Source organism: Stenella coeruleoalba, assembly GCF_951394435.1.
Source record: "Stenella coeruleoalba genome assembly, chromosome: 2".
Lineage (NCBI taxonomy): Eukaryota > Metazoa > Chordata > Mammalia > Artiodactyla > Delphinidae > Stenella > Stenella coeruleoalba.
Genome location: NC_137147.1, coordinates 55,555,139 through 55,579,215, shown reverse-complemented (window position 1 = coordinate 55,579,215; position 24,077 = coordinate 55,555,139). Strand labels below are relative to the sequence as shown.

The 24,077-nt window shown below is 33.9% G+C and overlaps 1 long non-coding RNA gene across 1 annotated transcript in view; it reads left to right on the top strand.

The window, feature by feature from the left end:
• The first annotated feature begins 4,459 nt into the window (after positions 1-4,459).
• The window catches only part of LOC307182556, a 74,359-nt gene continuing 54,741 nt past the window's right edge, over positions 4,460-24,077 (top strand). Inside the window, exons 1-2 of the long non-coding RNA XR_013827195.1 lie at positions 4,460-4,550; positions 19,882-20,013. This is a non-coding gene — a long non-coding RNA (uncharacterized lncRNA). The remainder of the gene's footprint in view (positions 4,551-19,881; positions 20,014-24,077) is intronic.

Here is a 24,077-nt window from a genome sequence, read left to right as displayed (position 1 = left end):
CCACAGCAAACATCATCCTCAATGGTGAAAAACTGAAAGCATTCCCACTAAGATCAGGAACAAGACAAGGGTGCCCACTCTCACCACTCTTATTCAACATAGTTTTGGAAGTTTTAGCCACAGCAATCAGAGAAGAGAAGGAAATAAAAGGAATCCAAATCGGAAAAGAAGAAGTAAAGCTGTCACTGTTTGCAGATGACATGATCCTATACATAGAGAATCCTAAAGATGCTACCAGAAAACTACTAGAGCTAATCAATGAATTTGGTAAAGTGGCAGGATACAAAATTAATGCACAGAAATCTCTGGCATTCCTATATACTAATGATGAAAAATCTGAAAGTGAAATCAAGAAAACACTCCCATTTACCATTGCAACAAAAAGAATAAAATATCTAGGAATAAACCTACCTAAGGAGACAAAAGACCTGTATGCAGAAAATTATAAGACACTCATGAAAGAAATTAAAGATGATACAAATAGATGGAGACATATACCATGTTCTTGGATTGGAAGAATCAACATTGTGAAAATGACTCTACTACCCAAAGCAATCTATAGATTCAATGCAATCCCTATCAAACTACCACTGGCATTTTTCACAGAACTAGAACAAAAAATTTCGCAATTTGTATGGAAACACAAAAGACCCCGAATAGCCAAAGCAATCTTGAGAACAAAAAAACGGAGCTGGATGAATCAGGCTCCCTGACTTCAGACTATACTACAAAGCTACAGTTATCAAGACGGTATGGTACTGGCACAAAAACAGAAAGATAGATCAATGGAACAGGATAGAAAGCCCAGAGATAAACCCATGCACATATGGACACCTTATCTTTGATAAAGGTGGCAGGAATGTACAGTGGAGAAAGGACAGCCTCTTCAATAAGTGGTGCTGGGAAAACTGGACAGGTACATGTAAAAGTATGAGATTAGATCACTCCCTAACACCATACACAAAAATAAGCTCAAAATGGATTAAAGACCTAAATATAAGGCCAGAAACTATCAAACTCTTAGAGGAAAACATAGGCAGAACACTCTATGACATAAATCACAGCAAGATTCTTTCTGACCCACCTCCTAGAGTAATGGAAATAAAAACAAAAATAAACAAATGGGACCTAATGAAACTTCAAAGCTTTTGCACAGCAAAGGAAACCACAAACAAGACCAAAAGACAACCCTCAGAATGGGAGAAAATATTTGCAAATGAAGCAACCGACAAAGGATTAATCTCCAAAATTTACAAGCAGCTCATGCAGCTCAATAACAAAAAAACAAACAACCCAATCCAAAAATGGGCAGAAGACCTAAATAGACATTTCTCCAAAGAAGATATAAAGACTGCCAACAAACACATGAAAGAATGCTCAACATCATTAATCATTAGAGAAATGCAAATCAAAACTACAATGAGATATCATCTCACACCAGTCAGAATGGCCATCATCAAAAAATCTAGAAACAATAAATGCTGGAGAGGGTGTGGAGAAAAGGGAACCCTCTTGCACTGCTGGTGGGAATGTGAATTGGTTCAGCCACTATGGAGAACAGTATGGAGGTTCCTTAAAAAACTACAAATAGAACTACCATATGACCCAGCAATCCACTACTGGGCATATACCCTGAGAAAACCGAAATTCAAAAAGAGTCATGTACCAAAATGTTCATTGCAGCTCTATTTACAATAGCCCGGAGATGGAAACAACCTAAGTGCCCATCATCGGATGAATGGATAAAGAAGATGTGGCACATATATACAATGGAATATTACTCAGCCATAAAAAGAAACGAAATTGAGCTATTTGTAATGAGGTGGATAGACCTAGAGTCTGTCATACACAGTGAAGTAAGTCAGAAAGAAAAAGACAAATACCGTATGCTAACACATATATATGGAATTTAAGAAAAAAAAATGTCATGAAGAGCCTAGGGGTAAGGCAGGAATAAAGACGCAGACCTCCTAGAGAACGGACTTGAGTTTATGGGGAGGGGGAAGGGTGAGCATGACGGGGCGAGAGAGAGTCATGGACATATACACACTAACAAACGTAGTAAGATAGATAGCTAGTGGGAAGCAGCCGCATGGCACAGGGATATTGGCTCGGTGCTTTGTGACAGCCTGGAGGGGTGGGATAGGGAGGGTGGGAGGGAGGGAGACGCAAGAGGGAAGAGATATGGGAACATATGTATATGTATAACTGATTCACTTTGTTATAAAGCAGAAACTAACACACCATTGTAAAGCAATTATACCCCAATAAAGATGTTAAAAAAAAAAAAAAGAGCTCAGTGAAAGAAATGCAGTTGCTTCTAGTTGTCAGGTTGCTGGGAATAGAGGTGGGGCATTAGCAACGTCTTCGACAGTTATCTCATAGCAATCAGTATGACACACAGAAGCAATGTGTGTCTGAATATGTATAAATGATTTTGGCACAATATGAGTACTAAAATTTTAATACAAATAATATGAATATTTAATATTTCTACAAATATCAATACATAAAAGGTTTTCTTTTTGCCCTAGTTACTTTTAAGATTTTAAAATTTAAATTATAGCTATTTTACTATTATGTGTCTACACGTGGTTTTCTCTGTATTTATTCTGCTTTGAGTTAGCAATGTTTTTGAATATGTGGCTAAGTATCCTATCTTTTTAAAAAATTTCTCCAGCCATAATCACTTAAAACCTTGTTTCTGACCACTTATTTTCTCCTGTTCTTCTAGGGTCTCAGTATTAAAACTATCCTCCAAGTCCCTTTTTGCAATTTTCTATAAGTTTTCTCACTGTTCTAGTTTGGATATTTTTGTGATCTTTCATTCAGCTCATTAAGGCTCTTTTCACCTTTGTCTAATATATTATTAAATCTCTCTACTGAGTTCTTCTACTATCATATTTTTTTCTTTTTTATGTCTATTTATTTTATAGTTTCCAGTTCTCAGCTGAAATTCTCTAATTGCTCTTTTGAACAGATAAAACACATGTGTTTTAAAGTCTACCTAAATAAACTCAAATATCTGGTCTTATATGGGTCTGTTTCTCTTGTATCTTTTTATACTTTAGTCTTTTGTGTACCTGGTTATTTTTATCTGTTGCTGAACATTTTGTTTAAACATGTGTCCTGTTAAAGACTGAATGACGTTATATGCTTTCCAATAGAAGTGATATTTTCTTTTGACCATCAGGTATGCAGGGTCAGATAAACTTATTCCATCAATGATTGAATTGATTTAAAGCTTAAATTCAATATTTGTGAGAGTTATGCTACTGTATGGTTTACTATTAATTCTATGCTGTGCCCTTTTCCAGCAGATCCTGAACTCCAACTTTTATTCTCCAAGCCCCAGATGATGACTGAAAATCCTATTCAGACTTATAAGGCCCTGTTTTCAAGTTGGCAAATGGCACAAGGAGAAAAGTCACATCATAAGTTGTGCTTAGTCCAAAGAACTCCTCTTTACTCCAGGATCTCGACCCATCATATCCTCTCTGCTTTGACGGTTTTCTGATATCTTCCCACAGATTTTATTTTTAAACACCCTCCATTTTTCTTAGTTATCGCTTATCCTAGAAATTATTTAAACAACAAGCCCCAAACTGCCAAGAGTTAAAAGGTTCTCTCTACCACTGACATGAATACACCAACAGAATAACACTTCAGACTTCTTTTTTTTTTTTTTTTTTTTTGCGATACGCGGGCCTCTTACCGTTGCGGCCTCTTCCGCCGCGGAGCACAGGCTCCGGACGCGCAGGCCCAGCAGCCATGGCTCACGGGCCCAGCCGCTCCGCGGCATGTGGGATCCTCCCGGACCGGGGCACGAATCCGTGTTCCCTGCATCGGCAAGCCGACTCTCAACCACTGCGCCACCAGGGAAGCCCCAGACTTCACATTTACATTCAACTAACTGATTTAAACTATGCCATTTGTTTAAGTAAATAAATATTTTAAAATATATCTTAGTGCTGGCGAGTAAGCTAAGAAACGTATCCTCCTACCTGGTTTTGAGTAGCTTATTCTGTAGGTTGAAGGAAACGCTGGTATGGAAGGAGAGCAGTGAAAGATGGCAGTAGACACTGTCAATAAAGAGGGTGAACTCAAGCCGGGTACAGTGCTGGGTGGCCGTACTGCAGACGTTCCAACAGGTCCGCCTGGCCAGTAACTGTCCCTGGGACTCCACTTGCCACAGGGCTCTCAGGAGGAATGGCAGCCGTGCACAGCCTGCTTGGCCTTCTGTGGCGGTGTGGTGACAGGGCGCCCCTGTGGGCCCCCTTCTGCACACATCCTTCTGGCGGGCGGAAGGTAGCAAAGCCTCGCTCGCGCGCGTTCACTTGCCGGCCTACACTCGCCCCTACTCGGTGCTTCCGGCCCAGCATCAGCGCTACGCTACCCATATCCGCTACCGCGAGCCGCGACGTAAGCTCGCGAGAACCGGAAACTGGACGCTCCGTCCCCGGAAGAGAGGCAGGCACGGGTCAGAATCGGTGAGGCGCCCGTCAATTGGGAGCTGGAGGACACGTAGCTGCACTTATACGCTTCTTTAGGTAACTTTATGCATTTCCCTGAATGAAGGGTTTTATATTACCCAAGGTTTATGCCAGCAACTCAGTTTCAGGAAATATTTTAAAGGAATAATTTTTAAATGCACAATTATTTAAGTAAGAAGGCGTTAACACCTCCCTTTACATTGGAATGCCCCTATAGATATTGAATACTTAAATATTGTGTCATTATCACACCTGTGTACTGTAATTATCACAATGGAATTATATGCTATAAAAAATGATACTTACTTGAAACTTTTAATGCCACCAGAACATTCTAAACATTTAGTGTTCATTGGGAAAATTAAGAATGTGTAATTACAGTGAGATATTAAAAATATGGCAGATATTTATAGACACCAATATATGTTCAAATATATTACATATTTTTCATTTAATGTTGGTTTATCAAAAACTTAATAATTTCTTATTATTTTAAAATATGCCAGTGCAATGAGAACATTTTATTTCTCAGATAACTCCAAAATGTGCTTTGGAACTTGCATAAGGAATGTTAATGTTTTAATTGTTTTCTATACAAATAAAATCAATAAATTGTTAACAAATAATAAATGAGGTAAATATATATTTAAATAATATGGAGTGACAGGGAGCTGACAAATATTGTTTCAATACTTTATTCCAATTGACTTTGCAATGATTTTATTTTACAAATCCATTTTAAATATTAAATATCATCTAAACTGCAAAATTTATTGACTTACATTCATGTTGTAACTTCAGCACTTCAGTGCTGAGTAGTTACTCAAAGATATATACATACACATATATATATAATTTTTGAGATAAACACTAAACTATTTCTTCAATTATTACATGACAGTTCCTTCTTAGAAACAAATAAAACACCATTTCCATTTCTTTCTGTGCTGAACAGGTGAAAATGACAGTAAAATCAATAAAGAGAATTGTAAGATCAGGAAGAAGAACATTCCCAGTTCAGCTCTTAATTTCAGGAACAATTTGCCATGACATCTGTGTAATCTCTTCATGGAAGTTTAGCAGATCTGACAGCTAATTAATTATAAAGCAAGATTAGAGAGTAGACAGAAATGCTAGCAGAGGAGAATTCATCTTTTGTGTCAACATGTCTCAGTACATTCATCTTCTTAGGCCTGAAACACATACTCCTAGTAAATCATTGTTTATCTTTAAGCTCAAAAAGGAAATCGAACATGATGTGAAAAATTATCAAGATATTCTCAGAGAAATGCATTCTCAAAAAAGAAACGAAACATGAAAATAAATTAGAACTATGGTGACATCTGAGATTTCCCTGGTTTTTGTCTGAATTGTATGCAGTGTGTAAAATCACTTTATTTTAAAATCTCAGCCAGAAATACAAAACTATCCCTAGAAACAAGGTGCATATAAAATGATCATGAATTAAATATAGATACAAAAAGTGTAGATTATGAGTTAAGAATACAAAGTTCAAGGTAACATTATTATGAGTTAAATAGGAAAACTTTGCTGATAAAAATCTCCATTTTTAGAAATTCAGAAATATGTATTTGACCTAGTCAAAGTCCTATTTTTATATATCTCTGCATAAAGTAAAACAAACCAAATAAACAGAAACTTGCTACTTTCAGTCAAGTTTTCCAACATTATATTCTGTAAAAAATAAATGTGCATATCGTAACTTGACTTATCGCAGTGAACATTGTGAAGTGTATAGAAATATCAAATCAGTGTGTTGTGTAACAGGAACTAACATAGTGTTGTAGGCCAGTAATACGCCGCAAAGAAACTCATAGAAAAAGAGATCAGATTTGTGGTACCAGAGACAGGGGCAGGGGGAATTAGATGAAGGTGGTCAAAAGGTACAAACGTCCAGTTATAAGATAAATAAGTACTAGGGATGTAATGTGCAACATGCTTAATATAATTAATACCACTGTACGTTATATATGAAATTTGTTAAGAGAGTAAATTCTAAGAGTTCTCATCACAGGGAAAAATATTTTTTTAATTTCTTTAATTTTGTATCTTTTGAAATGATGGGTGTTCACTAAACTTATTGTAATAATCGTTTCGTGATCTATATATGTCACATAATTATATTGTACACCTTAAGCTTATACAATAGTGCTGTATGTCAACTATATCTCCATAAAACTAGGAAGAAAAAGTTTTTAAATAAATGGAGAAACTTAGAACACTTCATCTCTCCCAACAACTTACCACTACGTTATTCAAGGCATATTTATAGTAGTTCCTTTTTCCTGGTATTTCATGTCCATTTATCAAGAAAAAATTATAAGGCAAAAATGGTACGCACAAAAAAAAAAATCACAGTTTTAAGAGACAGAGCAAGTATTAAAACCGCAGTCAGTCTGACAGAAACGTTGGTATTGTCAGACTAGGAATTTGAAACAGCTATTATTAGTATACTAATTTGAAATTAAAAACACAAAACCATTTACATGAGCAAACTAAAAATGAAATAATTGGGTGAAAATCTAATAAAATATATACAAGATCTATATGAAGAAAGCTACAAAACTCTGATAAAACAAATCAAGCAACTAAATAAATGGAGGGATATTTCATGTTCCAGGGGTAAGATTCAATATTGTAATGTGTCAATTCTCTGCACTTTGATCTATAGATTCAATGCCATACCAATCAAAAAAATCTACAGATCAGATTCAAATTTTAAAATTAATGTTCAGAAGGAAAAGACCCAAAATAGCCAACACAGATTAGGAAAACAACAAAGTCAGAGGATGGACATTATCCAACTTCATGACTTATAATAAAGCTACAGTAATCAAGACAGTGTGTTTTGTCAAAAGGATAGATGGATGCATGGAACAATGGAACATAATAGAAAGCTCTGCATTACACTCACATAGATATAATCAACTGATATTTGACAAAGGTACAAAGGGAATACACTGAAGAAAACATAACCTTTTAAACAAATCATTCTGGAACAACTGGACATCTATGTAGGAAAATAAATCTAGACACAGACTTTACGTCCTTCAAAAAATTAACTAACCTAGAGACTATCATACAGAGTGAAGTAAGTCAGAAAGAGAAAAACAAATACTGTATGCTAACACATATATATGGAATCTAAAAAAAAAAAAATGATTCTGAAGAACCTAGGGATAGGACAGGAATAAAGACACAGATGTAGAGAATGGACTTGAGGACATGGGGAGGGGGAAGGGTAAACTGTGACGAAGTGAGAGAGTGGCATGGACATATATACACTACCAAATACAAAATAGATAGTTAGTGGGAAGCAGCCACATAGCACAGGAAGATCAGCTCGGTGCTTTGTGTCCACCTAGAGGAGTGGGATAGGGAGGGTGGGAGGGAGGAGATATAGGGACATATGTATACGTATAGCTGATTCACTTTGTTATATAGCAGAAATTAACACAGCATTGTAAAGCAATTACTCCAATAAAGTTAAAAAAAGTATTGGTGAAAGAAAATTTGAAAAAATTAAAGAGCTAGAGCTTGGAAAAATGAATTAACTAAAATGGATCAAGGACCTAAATGTAAACTGCAAAAATGTAAAAATTCTAGAGGATAACATAGAAGAAAATCTAAGTAATTTTGGGGTTGGTAACAACTTTTAGATACAATATCAAAGGCATGATCTATGAAAAATGAATCGAAAAGCTGGGCTTTATTAAAATTAAAAACTTCTGCTCAGAGAAACTCACTGTAAAGAGAAGGAAAAGACAAGCGACAGGCTGGGAGTAAATATTTGCAAAAGACATATCTGAGAAAAGACAGTTACCCAAAATGTACAAAGAATTCTTAAAACTCAACAGCAACAACAAAACCTGATTTTTAAAAAATAGGCAAAAGACTTTAACATATACCTTCCCAAAGAAGATTTATATTTGGCTAATAAGTATGTGAAAAGATGCTTCACATCGTGTGTGATTAGGGTAATGTAAATTAAAACAACAATGAAATGCCACTACGAGTGTATTAAAATGGCCAAAATCTGATACACTGACAACACCCAATACTTGTGAGGTGGGTAGCAACAGGAACTCTGATTCATTACTAAGGGAATGTAAAATGGTACAGACACTTTAGAAGACAGTTTGGCAGCTTCTTAGAAAACTATATATACTCTTATCATATGATCCGGCAATGTATTCCTTGGTACTTTCCAAAGGAGTTGAAAGCTTAGGTCCACAAAATAAGCTGCTCATGATGTTAATAACAACTTTACTCATGATTACATAAGCTTGGAGGCAACTAAGATGTCCTTCAGTAGGTAAATAGATAAGTAAACTGTGGTACATCCTTGCAATGGGATATTATTCAGTGCTAAAAAGAAATGTGTTATCAAGCCCAGAAAGTATATGGAGAAAACTTAAATGCATATTACTAAGAGAAAAAAAAGCCAACCTGAAAATGCTGCATACTGTATTATTCCAATGTATGACATTCTGGAAAAGGCAAAACTATGGAGACAGTAAATAAGATTAGTGGTTTCCAGGGGTTAGAGAGAGTGAGGGATGAATAGTCAGAGCAGAGAAAATTTTAAGGGCAGTGAAGCTATACTGTATGATAAATGTCATTATAATTTTTTTCAAACCCATAGAATGCACAATAACAAAGTGGAACCACAATGTTATCTGTGGACTTTACATTATAATGATGTATCAGTGTAGGTTTATCAATTATAACAAATCTACCACTCTAGTGGGGGACACTGATAGTGAGAAATTCTGTACATGCGCGGGTCATGAAGTATATCAGAAATCTCTTACCTTCTACTCAATTTTGTTGTGAACCTAAAAAATACTGTTAAAAAATAAAGTATGTAGATAGATAGATAAACGTCTTGATTCGTATCCAGTATAGCTCATTATAAAGCAGATAGTTAAAATAACACTAGCCCAAACTTAATCAGTTATATGTCATAAAAATGACTTTTTCTGGGAGATAGCAGAATTCATGTTTAGAATAACACGTTCCCTAAGATCAGAAAGACTTGGGAGGTAAATTTTGACCTTGGGACCTATGGCATGTCTCCTTCCCTAGCATCTGCTTCCTCATACGTAAGGCAAATAATATATATCTCAGAGATCATAAGACTATAAGTGTATAGTTTCTGCCATTAAGCAACCTCTGAAAAGCATTACTTTGCGTCTATTCTGAATCAGCAGATAATTTGTCTTGTCTACTGGAAATACTAGCCAACAGAATGCAAATATGTGAGTCTCTTCTGACTTACTCTAGTTATTATAATTAGGATCATTATGTATCTACAGCTATTCTGTAGCATTTAGAAAAGGAAGTATTTTTCATGGTTTCCAAATCTAAAATTTTTAAAGTGAAATTTAAAATTTTATGAAGTATGGAATTTTGTGGCTAAGGAGTTATTGTTTTCTCAGAATATAAAAAGAAATAGATAGCCATGATGACATATCAAGTCTTAGTTCTCTTTATGGAATTGCATCTGGGTGTTTGTTGCTTTGAATTAATGTCTATGGATTCTCCCCTCTCTTCCTTTTTCTGAAGTTCACTGTCAAATTGGGTTGCTAATTGTAATGAAACAGACCCCTTAAAGTTGAACTAGGTGTATAATTTAGACCAGTCCCATGGCCTCTCTGGGCCTCATCAATGTTAAATATTGAAATAAAATGAAAGGCTAGATTCTGAGTTGCATCATGTATTTAGAATTAATTATTCTATGTGTATTAACTTGTTTTGTTTGTCAGCTGTTTCCTAACTTACAGCTTTAAAAAACATCAGATCTCAGTGTAATCAATTGTGAACATATTTTCACAGAATGGGAGGAAATGTAAAACTTATCTAAATCCAGGTTGTGGGAGCAGCTAGCTTTCTTTGAAGGTAACCCCTGGGAACAGATTTGAGGGAGTGAAAGTGAAACAGAGAAAGGATAAAATTTTTTAAAAAAGTTTGTTAATGTGGTAATAACTACGGAAAGGGTAGGCTTATTCTTTCTGTGGACCATTTGGTTAACTGTGGAATGCATCTTAGAATTGTTACACGAGAGAGCAAGAAACCTGGAGAATTTATCTACCACCCTATATGCTCTATATGTTAATGGTTCCTTCTGGAGTTATCAAATCTCCCACACTTTTGGAGTGTACCAGTGTTGAGCAGAGGAGATTTTCACAGCTTTGAAGAAAGTGGCAGGTGGGAGACCAGAGTGCATAGTTGGTGTGGAACTCTGGGGCAAATGTAGGGAACTGTTGCAGCAGTGCTATGTGGCAAACATTGAATATTTTAGAGGCAATAAACATTTTACCTAACTCACACAAAGAGAAACATACAAATATCATCTCTTTTATATCATCTCTTTTTTTAGATGAAAAAACTAAGCCACACATAAACAAACAAAAACCTAAATCACATAGCTAGTAAAGGACTTAATCAAAGTTTAACCTCTAGCAGTCTGACTCTTGCATTTTCAGTAGTTAGACAATACCAGCCTTAAAGACTTTTTAAAAATATGTTTAATATCATTGCTTATAAGCAGTTTTCCTTGAAATAAACACCACTGAAATATTGTTGAATCTTAGATAATCTGGTATGTATACCCATGGTTTCTTACAACAGTGTCAACTTCTTTTCCATATGTGATCCACAAAATTCTGTAGGTCAAAGAACAAGAGTATAATTTATCATAGTGGTTTGCCAATAGGAAAGAACATTGCCCATTAAAATTCAGTAGCATAAAACCATGTATTCTTTGGAGAAATGTCTATTCAAGTACGTTGCCCATTTTTAAATTGGGTTACTTGTTTTCCTTGATACTGACTTGTAGGAGATTCTTATATATTTGGGGTATTAACTACTTATCAGATAGATGGTTTGCAAATATTTTCTCCAATTCCAAGTGTTTCATATAAAAAATCTTACCAGTTAATATCCAAAATATATAAATGACTCTTACAACATTAACACAAAAACAAAAAAATCCAATTAAAAATGTGCAGAGGAAACGAATAGATGTTTTTCCAAAGAATACTTGCAAATGATCAATAAGTACATGAAAAGATACTCAACATCATTAATTATCAGGGAAGTGCAGATCAAAACCATAGTGAGATAGCACCTCACACCTCTTAGAATGGTTATTATAAAAAATACAAGAGATAACTAGTGTTGGCAAGGATGTGGAGAAAAGGGAACCCTTGTGCATTGTTGGAGGTAATGTAAATTGGTACAGCCAGTATGGAGGTTCCTCAAAAAATTAAGAATGTCTGCACTACCATGTATATTGCACCATTATTCACAATAGCCAAGATGTGGAAACAACCTAAGTGTCTGTCAATGAATGAATGAACATATAAAATGTTAACACACACACACCCGCACACACACAGAGATATTCAGTCATGAGAAAGATGGAAATCCTGCCATTTGTGGCAGCATGGGTGGATATTGAGGGCATTATGCTAAGCGAAATAAGGCAGACAAAGACAAATACTGTATGATACCACTTAAATGTGAAATTTTAAAAAGCTGAACCTGTAGAAACAGAGAGTAGAATAGTAGTTACCAGAGGCTGGGGAATGGTGAGACGTTGGTCAAAGAGTATAAACTTCCAGTTAAGAATATGCATAAGCTCTGGGGATCTAATGTACAGCGTTGTGATTATAGTTAATAATACTGTATTATATACTTGAAAGTTGCTAAGATTGATTAAATAATGTTTTCACCACAAAAAAGAAATGGTAATTATGTGACAAGACAGAGGTGTTAGCCAAGGCTATGGTGGTAGTCATTTTGCAGTATATAAATGTATCAAATCAACATGTGGTACACCTTAAACTTACCCAGTGTTATATGTCATTATATCTCAATAAATCTGGAAAAAAATATTTTTTGGAAAGATAACCAAGAATAATCAACAAGTTTGCTTCTGGGTATTATCATGGAAATCTAGTGTAAAAAGTGGTATCTATATACATACATTAACTTTTAAAATAATAGTAACAACAAAACATACTCAACATAAAACCTTGAAATAATTCTTATAAAGTAAAATACCATTTTAATGGGCTAAAAGGGCTAAAATTTTTAAAATAAGATTTTAAAAAATCTTACTGGTGATTAATTAAAATATTCACTTTGAAAAAACAGGTTTATCTTCAATTTTGTGATATTTAATTCTATTATTTATTTTCATTTACTAATTTTGGTTTCTTTTTCTGTTTTTTTTTTCCCCCTTCATTCTGCAGTGGTACATTTTTTCATATTATAGGTGACAAAGACTCTTTGACCCAATTTGAGTGAAGCTCCCTTGAGCCTTCTTCTGAGCTAGGTCTACACTTTAGCCCACTTCCTTGCTAGGCTTACATTCCAAGTTGTAGCAAGAATCCTTCTAAGTCATGTTAGTGAGAATCTCCCCATCCTTGATATCTGATCAGCCTGGCCTGCCTTCAGCAAGAAACCTGTTAAGTTGGTTTGGCAAGAATCTCCCTACCCTTGATGTCTCTTCTTAGTAAGTTCCCATCCCCTGACTCCCTCATTCTATTTTAACAGTAAATACCCACTTTTCCTTGCTGTGTTTAGAGTTGCATTTGATCTCTCTCCTCTAATGTGATAGTCTTGACACCTGCCTCGATAGTCCTGATTAAAGTCTCCCTTACCCTTTTAACAAGTAGAAGAATATTTTATTTATTTAACATAGGGCACCTTTGTCTTCCAAGTCTCTTACACTGTCACTCATATTTACCATCAATTTTCTTGTAAAATATTCCACTTGGTCTTCTAGACTTAAGTGTTGATCATACTCTTTCTTGTTGATCTGCTGTCATTTTCATTTATGAAGATTGTTTTTATGATACTGTATAGTTCAGAAAGTTTTTCTATTCCACTCATGATATCGGCAGAAAAGTTGTCACTCTTGTCAGATTTCCTTTTGACTCATCTAAATTTTTAATATAAATAAGAGAGGGTGTTTTTAAGTTGCTGAATCTACCTTAAAATAATTGTAACTTTTCTTTCATATTCAAGGTGGTCAATTCCCTCAGTACTTGCATATAGCAGAACATTGGTTTCTTTGGGTAAAAAGGAAGATGGAAACCCTCTGAGAGTCCTGCATTTCTGTGGCATATTAATAAAATAATATCATACAGAAGTAAAAAAGAATGGCCCACAGTCAGGGGCCAAAACCTTGGCAAACAATTACAATTCTGCTGAATTGCTGAGAGTGGAGAGGAGGTGGAATTTCTCTACTCCCAGATCCCTCCAGCTACAAGAAGCAATTTTCTCCAGTTTGTAATGACTAGGAGAAATTCACCCTGCCACTGCAAACACCTTGACATTTTGTAATATCTGAAAAATGTGGAAGCTCTACCAAAGCTCACTGGCAGTAAGCAATGGGTGCATCATTTCTCATTTTAAATGAGAAAATATATGTAAATCTATTAGAACTATGTCTGGTACTCAACATGTTAGCTATTAATACTGCTATTAAGAGAATCCATAGATTCCTATCAGTCAGGCTTCCTCTGAAAGTTGGATAATCGTTTGTCTTCAACACAGCTGCTTAGAAGTTCATTTCATCCACAAGATTTCAGAATTTACATTTTAAAGTCACCCTCCAAGCAGAACTAGCATATTCTTTATCAGTATATTATTCTAGACAAGGAGTAGTTCAAGGAAGGGCATGTAAAAATCTATCTGCCTGTTTCCTAGAGTTTTCCTTCTTTTTTGCTTTTTTAAGAATTTTTAAATTGAATATTGTTTACATACAGAATCATGTGCACATCATAAGCTTACATGCTGATGAATTCTTACAGGGTCAAGACAACTACACAGTTACTACTGAAAAAAAGAAATAGAACGTTACCATCACCACGGAAGTCTCCCCCAACCTTCCTAGTTGTTACACATCCCCAAAGATTACCACTATTCTCACCTTTATCTCCAAAGATTTTATGGTTTTTATTTTATCTTTAACTTTAAATGAATGGAATCAGTACGTATTTTTGTGTCCTGATTTGTCATTTTTTTTAACATTTTGTTGGTGATATTCTTTATCACGACATTGTTTTGTGTATCCATTCATCATTCATTTTTACTTCTGTACAGTATTACATTTTTATTAATGTGCCACAGTATATTTGTCCATTTTCTTGTCGAATTACTTTCAATGTAAAGTACTGCAGATTATATTGTGGTGAATACACTTTTCCTTCTCCTTTGTCCAAGTATATACTTGTTTCTGCTGGTTATATATCTAGAAGAGAGTTGTTTGTTGCTAGGGCATGCATGTATTTAACTCTAGTAGATGTCATCAGTTTTGCAAAGTACCAGTTTTACCTTCCCCATCCCACAGCAATACACAAGGATTACTATTTTCGTGCATCCTTTCAAACATCAGTAAGTTTATTCTCTCTCATTAGATTTATGCCAGTGGATGTGTAGTTACCTCACATTGTTGTTGAAGGAGTTCAGAACATGTTATCCCAAAATATGCCACTCTGGCATATTGACTATTTTGAGTTAAAGGCACTTGAAAAACATCAGATGCAAGAAGAACACTCTGACTTTCCTTTTTTTTTTAAACTAGGAGATGAAATTTCTATCTGAAGGGCAATCCACCCTATACCAGAAGGAAAGTAACATTCTTAACACCACTGGCAAGTTAAGATGTAGAGAATTCTTTATAAATAAACCTTGATAAAATAATTTTTACTTGCCTTCAGCCTCCTCAAATAGATTACTTTTCTATAACTGCCTCTTCTTTTTTTTTTCGGTACGCGGGCCTCTCACTGCTGTGGCCTCTCCCGTTGCGGAGCACAGGCTCCGGACACGCAGGCTCAGCGGCTGGCCATGGCTCACGGGCCCAGCCGCTCTGCGGCATGTGGGATCTTCCCGGACCGGGGCACGAACCTGTGTCCCCTGCATCGGCAGGCGGACTCTCAACCACTGCGCCACCAGGGAAGCCCCAACTGCCTCTTTTTATTCAACCTGGTATAAAAGCATTTGGTTTTGCCGCTTCTTTAGGTCTTCATTCCTTACAGAGGCTCCTGTGTCACATAAAACTTGCATTAAATAAATTTCTGTGCTTTTTCTCCTGTTGACCTGTCTTTTGTCAATTTAATTATCAGGCTCAGGAAAAAAAACCTAAGATGGTAGAGGTAAAAATTTGCATCCCTATACTGTTTTAATATGTGTTTCCTGTATCATTATGGAAGGTGAACCACATTTTCAGTTTTTACCAGCCAATTGCATGTGCTTTCTTTTGTTCATTTTGAGTTAACTTCTTTTGTATTTATTTTGGATTAATTTATATTGTTAATAGGTAAGCAAAAAAGTTGCCCCAGTAAGATTCTAAAATTAAGTGGAATTTATTTTTATCTGGTAAGGTAGAACTTGCACAGTGCCACCATATGCAAGTTCAGGGACCTTTTCCGAGTAGAAGTGTGAAAGGGCTATAGCAAAAAGAACATGCATTCGAAATGAGACAAGATTCTAAATGCAAGCCTCAGCTCACAAGGTGAACGGTAAATTCTTTGTGACTGATTGGACATGTTCAATTTTCACATCACAGATGCTGGGAAATCTGGTTTCAAACAAGTCTGGTATGAGTTGCTTAAGAGCCAGCAGGCCTAAGATTCCTTAGGGAGTTACATATTGCTGAAGCTTAGCAGAGTTTTCATTATCAATATATTCTGGATATAAGAACTTGCTACTATATTGTTACTTATACTAGTGTCCTGAGTTGCCTTTTCACACTGCTAAAGATGTTTTGCCTTTTCACTGCTAAAGACGTTTTTTACTTTAATTAACAAAATTCTCTAGCTTTAATGTAGCCTAAATTCACAGACGTTTTCTTAATGATTAGGGCACTTTCTGGGTTCTCTTTTTTGGCGGGGTACTGATTTTAAAAATGATTCTTTAACTCAAAGTCAAGAAAAATTCTGTTTTATTTACACATTTAGATTGGAAGTCCACCTAGAGTTTAATGTTATGTAAGGGGTGAGGTAGGATAATGGTATACTTTGTCCATTTGGGCACCTACTAGACCCAGCACATTTTATTGAAAAGGATAAAATTCTCCAGTGTTATGCAGTGCCAAATTTGTCAAAAATAAGTATCCTTTCATTTGTGACTCTTTTTCTGAAGTTTTTATTCTATTTTTCTCTCTATCATTATTTCAAAATCAACCGCTTTTCCAGGCTATAGCTTTCTAATTCTTCAAGATATGATCATATAAATCCTGTTGTATTAGCAGACTTTGTATAGAAGTATAAATGTGTTTAAAAAGTATTAAAATCCTGAAATTGGCATAATTCTGTCCAAATTCTATATAACTTTAACAGACATCATTTTATTTGTATTTTATTTTTCACAATAGCACTCTGGTGTAATTTGACCTGCATCCCTATCCATTCTTCACAATTTTAAAAAATATGACCACAATTATAAAAAATATGACCACAACCAGCAGGTTTTCCCCTGATCCTTGTCTGAGTTCATTACTTATAAAACAGGAACATTATCTACTATAAGAAGGAAAGCATTCTTTGACACAGCCATATCACATTTTAAAAATATATAAAGAGATTTCAAGGAATTTCTGTTATAGTTAACACAAATAAATCATTCTAAATACCTAAGGATTTCTGTGCCTCAATTTAATCTGATAACAATAAATTCATGAGATTAAAGTGCAATTTTAGGCTGTGCTTGAGAGTGCATCTCTCAGATTTAACTGTATTCTTTAAATATTCTCTGAGCTGTGATATAGTCTCCTCTGGAAAAAAGTAACACCTTTTTTACTTTAAATCTTCCCAGTAAACCAGAGAACTTATAAATTTTTGTATAATTTGTCTAATTGTGTTTTCACCTTTTAGTTTCATTTTGTTCTGTTTTGCATAAATGTCTTCTCCCTTACACTGTTTCTCCCAAACCCCACATGACTTTAAGCTTTTCTACTTGGGGATTATATTGGGAAGTTAAAGTATAAAGGCACATGGCATTCTGAAATCAGATACACCTATACTTAATTCTCAGTTCCACAATTGGTAGATATGTAACATTGAGCAAATTGAAACTGCATATATAAAATGAGAACAAAATATCATGATTATCTCTGAATTCTCAGAAACAAAGATGCATATTTCTTACGGTGGAAACTCAACAAATATTTTTTAAGGATTGAGTTATCATAGAATTGTCATTAAAGAGCTGTAGTATAGTTTTTCTTAAATCCTCTGGGGGCATTTAAGGTGTTACTTTTTTCCGGAGGAGACTGCAGCACAGCTCAGAGAATATTTAAAGAATACAGTTAAATCTAAGAGATGTACTCTCAAGCACAGCCTAAAATGAACTTTAATCTCATGAATGTATTCTCAGTTATCAGATTAAATTGAGGCATAGAAATCCTTAGGCATTCAGAATGATTTGTTTGTGTTAACTTCATTAACTTTTCAGGCAGATTTTTTCAATCCTCCTGTGGATAAATAGATTAAGCATCATTTAACAGAAGACATGTGGGAAAGAAGTAAGGGCTTTCTGATCCTGGGAAGACCCAGGACAACAATTCTCCTCATTCTGCCCTGTGGAAAGAAGACTCTCAGCATGTACACCCTTGGAATGGAAGGCTTAAGCTACTTAGGTTTAACTTTTCTCCTGAACTATGAGTGCACGTGGCTTTATCTCTCCAATCCTAGTAGAACTGTAGTAACAATGTTAGGACTCAGAATATCAAGTTAATAGAGCAGATTTGGATACAGACATTTGCAAAAATTGTCCATTTTGCTCACACTTCATTATCTCTGTATTTCTAAGTTTACTCATTTTTCATAATGTTTAAACTTCTTTCCTGAAAATGTGGGTCAAAGGAATAGTTTCTCTCCTTGACTTTTTTGCTTTCAGGAATCAGAGGAAGAGCAACAATCTAAGTATGTTTAGCACAACTATTTTATATCACTTGGAGAGATCAGTTTATTTAAAAAAAATTCTGTCAGGATCATCTTGACCAGCAAAACATTATTTTTGATTCATGACACATAATGAGCCAAAATACACTTGCCATAAGAATGCTAAACATTAAAATGACCTCGGCTCTTCTCTTACCAAGGAAACCATCTGTACAGGAAAACTGCCATATGCAGACTGGTATAAGAAGCTTCAACACGTTTTCTTTCCCCAAATGAAATTTAGATAATCACAAATAAACCCTAAAGCAAAGCATTTTATACTTTCAAAGTTCCTTAAAAACGTCATTAATTTGAAGCACCTTTAAGCTAATTCTGTGGGCCAGCCTAAATATTTCCCATACAGCATTCAGCCATTTTGTTTATTTCCAACTTTGTATTTGTATACTTATATTTTATTGAGTATAAAGAGCCAAAAATATACCCAAGTAACAGAATAAATACAATCTATTCATATACTAGTCCAGTTAACTTTAGTTAGGAATATCTTCCCAGTGTGGAAGACTATAATCCTTAAATAAATATAACATATTACTTTGAGTTTAACAGGACCATGAAAATGTTACTACCAAATTCTAGAGCCCCTGGCTTATTTTCTTATACTTCCTTTGATTCTTATTACTAAACTATTCTTATGGAGAATTCAGGCAAATGACACAGAGGCAGTCAAATAGATGTCAGGTTTATAGTTTCCTGCTGACTATAGTTGAGAGAAATCGTACATTTTGCAATGTAAGATCATACCTGTAGTTGCGAAAACTTAGATGCATCTTCTCTTTTTTTGTATTTAAGCAAAGGGAAAAACATACCTCCTAGTTTTAAGTAACACTTAAAAATCATTTATGCTCTAACATATACCTTTTGTGAAAATATTTGAGATGTAAAGGAATTTTAAAAAATCAAATATGTTTACCCAGAAATATGAGATTTTTTTTCTCAGAAGGCAAGGAATTTGAAGTGATTTAAAGAAGCATCAGATATCATTTGATTTTATACTATGATTCACCTAATTCTAAAAATTTATGCTGCAATAGTTAAATATTATGACTTTTGAGAGTAAATGTTCAGCATGACTTTTAATAGAAGCCATACCAGTCAGGATCTAGTGAGCTTTTCTGAAGTTGCCCTTCATCGTATTGAGGAATTTGTCTGCTATCCTTAGTTTAGTGAAGCTTGTAGGGAATGGCTGTTGGAATTTGTACAATGCTTTTCCTGCATCAATAGAGATGATCATATATTTTAAATGTTAACGTCTTTGTGCTTTTATATTAAAATGAGGTTTCAGATAGACATCAAAGAGTTGGATTTTGCTTTTTTATCTTTCCTGATAGTCTCTCCCTTTTAATTAGGTTTAGGACATTTAAAATTAATGTGATTATTTACACGTTTAGATGTGATGGGCTGAGATGCATCTTGTATCAGGAGGATAAAGGCAATACCTTCAGTTTGGGAGGAGGAAGCTAGAAGTAATGTGGATCAAAGAAAGACACAGCCTAGCTGCCGTATCTGCCCTGGACTTCTATGTGAGTGTGAAATATCTTTTTAAAATTTTATTTCTCTTATTCTATGTACCTGTTACAGCTGAATATAAATTACATGCATATTCTAACTAATATAGCATTACCCCTAGACTCTGGAGGTGTGGCAAGTTTCCCTATTTGATATCTTCTTAGTATTTTAGTCAAAATTAGGTTGGAGAAAGTCAGACAGAGCTATTGTGAATTATCAAGAATATAACATTGTAAAAAATGGAAAGTAACAATATGGATCTCTTTATGTAAATCAACTGGTAAAAGCAATTTATTCAAATATATGCAATGACACTACTTAGGCTACTTAAAGAATTGTAATGACACATGTTTTGTTTTTAATATGGACATTCAATAAATGTTGCCTATAAGGAGTTTATTGACATCAAAGTTTTTGTACTAAGATTTGAAATTAGAAGTAAAATTTTCAAGTTTTCCTTTAAAAGGTAACTTGCATGCATTTTGACATATTTTTCAGAGCTACATCTTAACATTTTATGTAATACTGTCATTAGAAGGAACACGATGGCTTCCATTTTAACTACAGAACAACAAAATATTATTCACTTTGTAGTTTATAGCAATATCCATGTTATATATTACTTAAGTGGTGTCAGAATAAGACATTTATAATCTTGAATAAAGTAAGTCATTTTAAGAGTTACCTTCCTTTTCCTTTTTTTGCTATATTATTTTCTAAAATTAGGGTAACTCAATATACTATTTACACATTCAAATATAGTTTTGAAATACTTATGGAAACATTCAATCAATACTAACTAAAAATGCCAAAATACATAGCAAATAAGTTTCACTATCTTTCCAAGGTAGAATACCCCCAAAATGTACACATCACTGTTTATAAATTTTCTGTTTTAAAATAGTGTCAGTGGATACATGTGTACGTATGGCTGAGTCCCTTTGCTGTGCACCTGAAACTATCACAACATTGATAATTGACTATACTCCAATATACAATAAAAAGTTAAAAGTAAAATAAAATAAAATAATGTGTCTGATATATTGGACAAATTTCATATGACTATACAGATCCTTGAATATAATCTGTATTATATATTGTATTATTAGTAGTACCATTGAACATTAAAAATATGATCAAATTCTATTTTATTTACAACATGTAAGTTACCTATTTACCTGACTATAAATTAACATAATACTAAGTTCAAAATCTTATTTATTTTCCATGTGTTTTTATGAAGTCAGCTCTCTGAACACATGCATATAAAGAAAATATTATTTAAGCATTTAACAAATTGATAAAGATGTGGAAAACTAAAAATTAAGTTAATGTCAATAGAATAAATTTTTTTAATTCAGTTAATTTCAATAATAATGTTATTTCCAACTTTGATTTGAGACTATAAACTAGGTGCAGTTTATATAACTTAAAAGAAAATGTTAAACTTGAAGAATGAGCTTTGAAATACAGTATTGTGCCCTCTGCATTTCCTGACACTTCCATATGACCTTGATATTCTAGCCATCTAGAATATATTTTTATGGGATTAAATGCTTATGATAAAAAGGAAGAAAACAGAATCTGCTGGGTTCACATGCACTTATGTTGAAATAGCTTAGGAATTATTATTCTTATTTTTTTAGCACAACATGTATCCTTGATATGAAATCAAATATTCCTTGCACTTGCCTTGAGATTATTTAAGTAGTTTCTTTATTCTCCATTGGCTTTTTTTTTTTTTAATGCTATACGGTACTTCTTCTTTACCTGCACAGTTAGATTTCCAACATAGTTCCTTATAGATGTAAACCAAATATGTTAAATATATCCCTCAGAAGTCTGAAGATATTTTTGCTTCTATTTTTTTGCAATGACCTCTGCTCATAGGTAGATAAATAATTGCTGACTTCACTATCTGAGTTCTGATAGCCCAAGTATAAATCCTTCTTAGAATATTTGCTTTAAAAGGAAACAAAATCTTCTTTTCTTAGAATATTCTTTGTTGGTAAGATTCATGTTGTTTCTCTCTTGGTGACCTTTTCAGAGTTGGTCACATCTTTCAAGTTCCTCTTTTTTGAAGGTTTGCTTTTCTGAAAATATTCTCTGTATTCTGAGACATAATTCATTATTTGACACCTCAGGTGGAGTTGAAATTATATAACTAATAAAAATGGAAATTTTCTGTTGCCTTCCACCAGCATCTGCATGGTTAGTTTTTCTGTGGCTATAATTGACTTAAAATTTCCATAGAAAAATTCAAAATTGTCCTATTTTTCATTTTGTAAAAACATGTTGTGTTTTCTTTTGTTCTTGGATATCTCAAAAAAGCCCATGAAAACTCATCCTTTCACTCTCATTACATCTTAGCTGCAATATGAGCAGTTTACCTTGGCCGTTTTGGAATCTAATCCATATTGATCTCAGTAAAATGTGAATTTTATTTGAAAATGTTGTGTTAATTCAGTTGGTGATGTTTTATTATTGCCTTGATTTATTCAATAATTTTTCCATGTAATTTATAATGTTAAGAACATTATCACTGGCACTGAGTTTTGTCTAACTTTGTTCTTTACTCTCATAATCCCTTTTTGCTATCATTGTAAGATTAATCTCATTGTTTTAAGTCTTAATGGGTATCATGTTCATGGTTATAAACTTTTTAAATGCATTCATATAGCTTGTTATGTTTGAAACAATGATCAGTGACATGTCTTTACTTTTATATTCTGTGAATGTTTTTTAAAGACTTCAGAAGTTACATTGACCTCTTTATATGTTTTTTCACACTCTAATTAGCATACTAATTAATGAAATTATTTGTTTCATTTCAAACAAATATTGAGAACTGGGATTGACACAAGGGAAACATACTCATTGCCTTAGACAAATTGACAGGCTGAGTTTTGATTTGAAGACACTGAATGTCTCTGAACTCATCAACTTTAGAGCCATGAGATAATGCCTATATTTCTTCTGAAATATAGAAAAATTAATTTTCTTTTTATATAAAAGTTTTCTGTAGTTATTGCAAACTCTGACATAATGTAACTTTTCATAAGGCTTTTGCTTTCATCATCATTTCAGTAGGCAAATTCTTCTTGATAAAAAGTGCATCTAGGCAATTACTCAATTATATTTTGCTTCTCCAACCTCTGAGAAAATGATGACAATAAGACCATCATATATTCCAGACAAATTTCATTGAACAGAATCTTATAGATTATATCTATACAGTTGAAGACAAAGTTACCATATCATCCTCCTTCCTCATTTTTGTAAACCATGGAATAATTTTGTTCCTCCCTTTATCTTTAAATATATCCAAAATACCACAAATTTTCAGAAAAATAGAAAAAAATGTAGGGAATATTTCCTGTATTTCTCAAAAGTACTTTTAATTTTTTTTCATTTTTATTTCATATTGGAATATAGTTGATTTACAATGTTGTATTAGTTGCAGGTGTACAGCTAAGTGATTTACTTATACGTATACATATATCTACTCTTTTTCAGATCTCAGAAGTAAATTCATGCTGGATAAATGTGTATAAAGTAAGTTAGTGTAGAAAAAGGAAGGGGGAAATTTAATGAGTATTTATTGAACACCTACCAGGATTTTATATAATGTACTTTAATTATATTTAATTTAATCCTGATGTCTAAAGTACTCTTCATTTCAAAAAAACTGTTAATTTCTTTTCACCTTTCCTGTCTCAACTCAAGTGAAAAATATATGAAAAAAGTCATCTTGATTGAGTTCACAACCTAAACAAAATAACATTTTACTCTGCCTTTTGAAACCTATTTTGTCCTTTTCAACAATTGGTAGATTTCTTTAATGCCTTTATATAATAATAAATACATAGAACTAACTAGTCTACCCTAACATACCTTGATTTCCTCCTTCCCTTCATAATAGTCAATCAGAGCAACCATCAACATTACTGGAGTCTTCCCTTGAATGGGTACTGCATTCCAGGTGAATTTAGGTACTCATTAAGTGACGATATTATCATAGTGTGACAGAGATTACTAGGGTTGCATTTTCCTTAGGCCACCTGATAATCATTGCCTT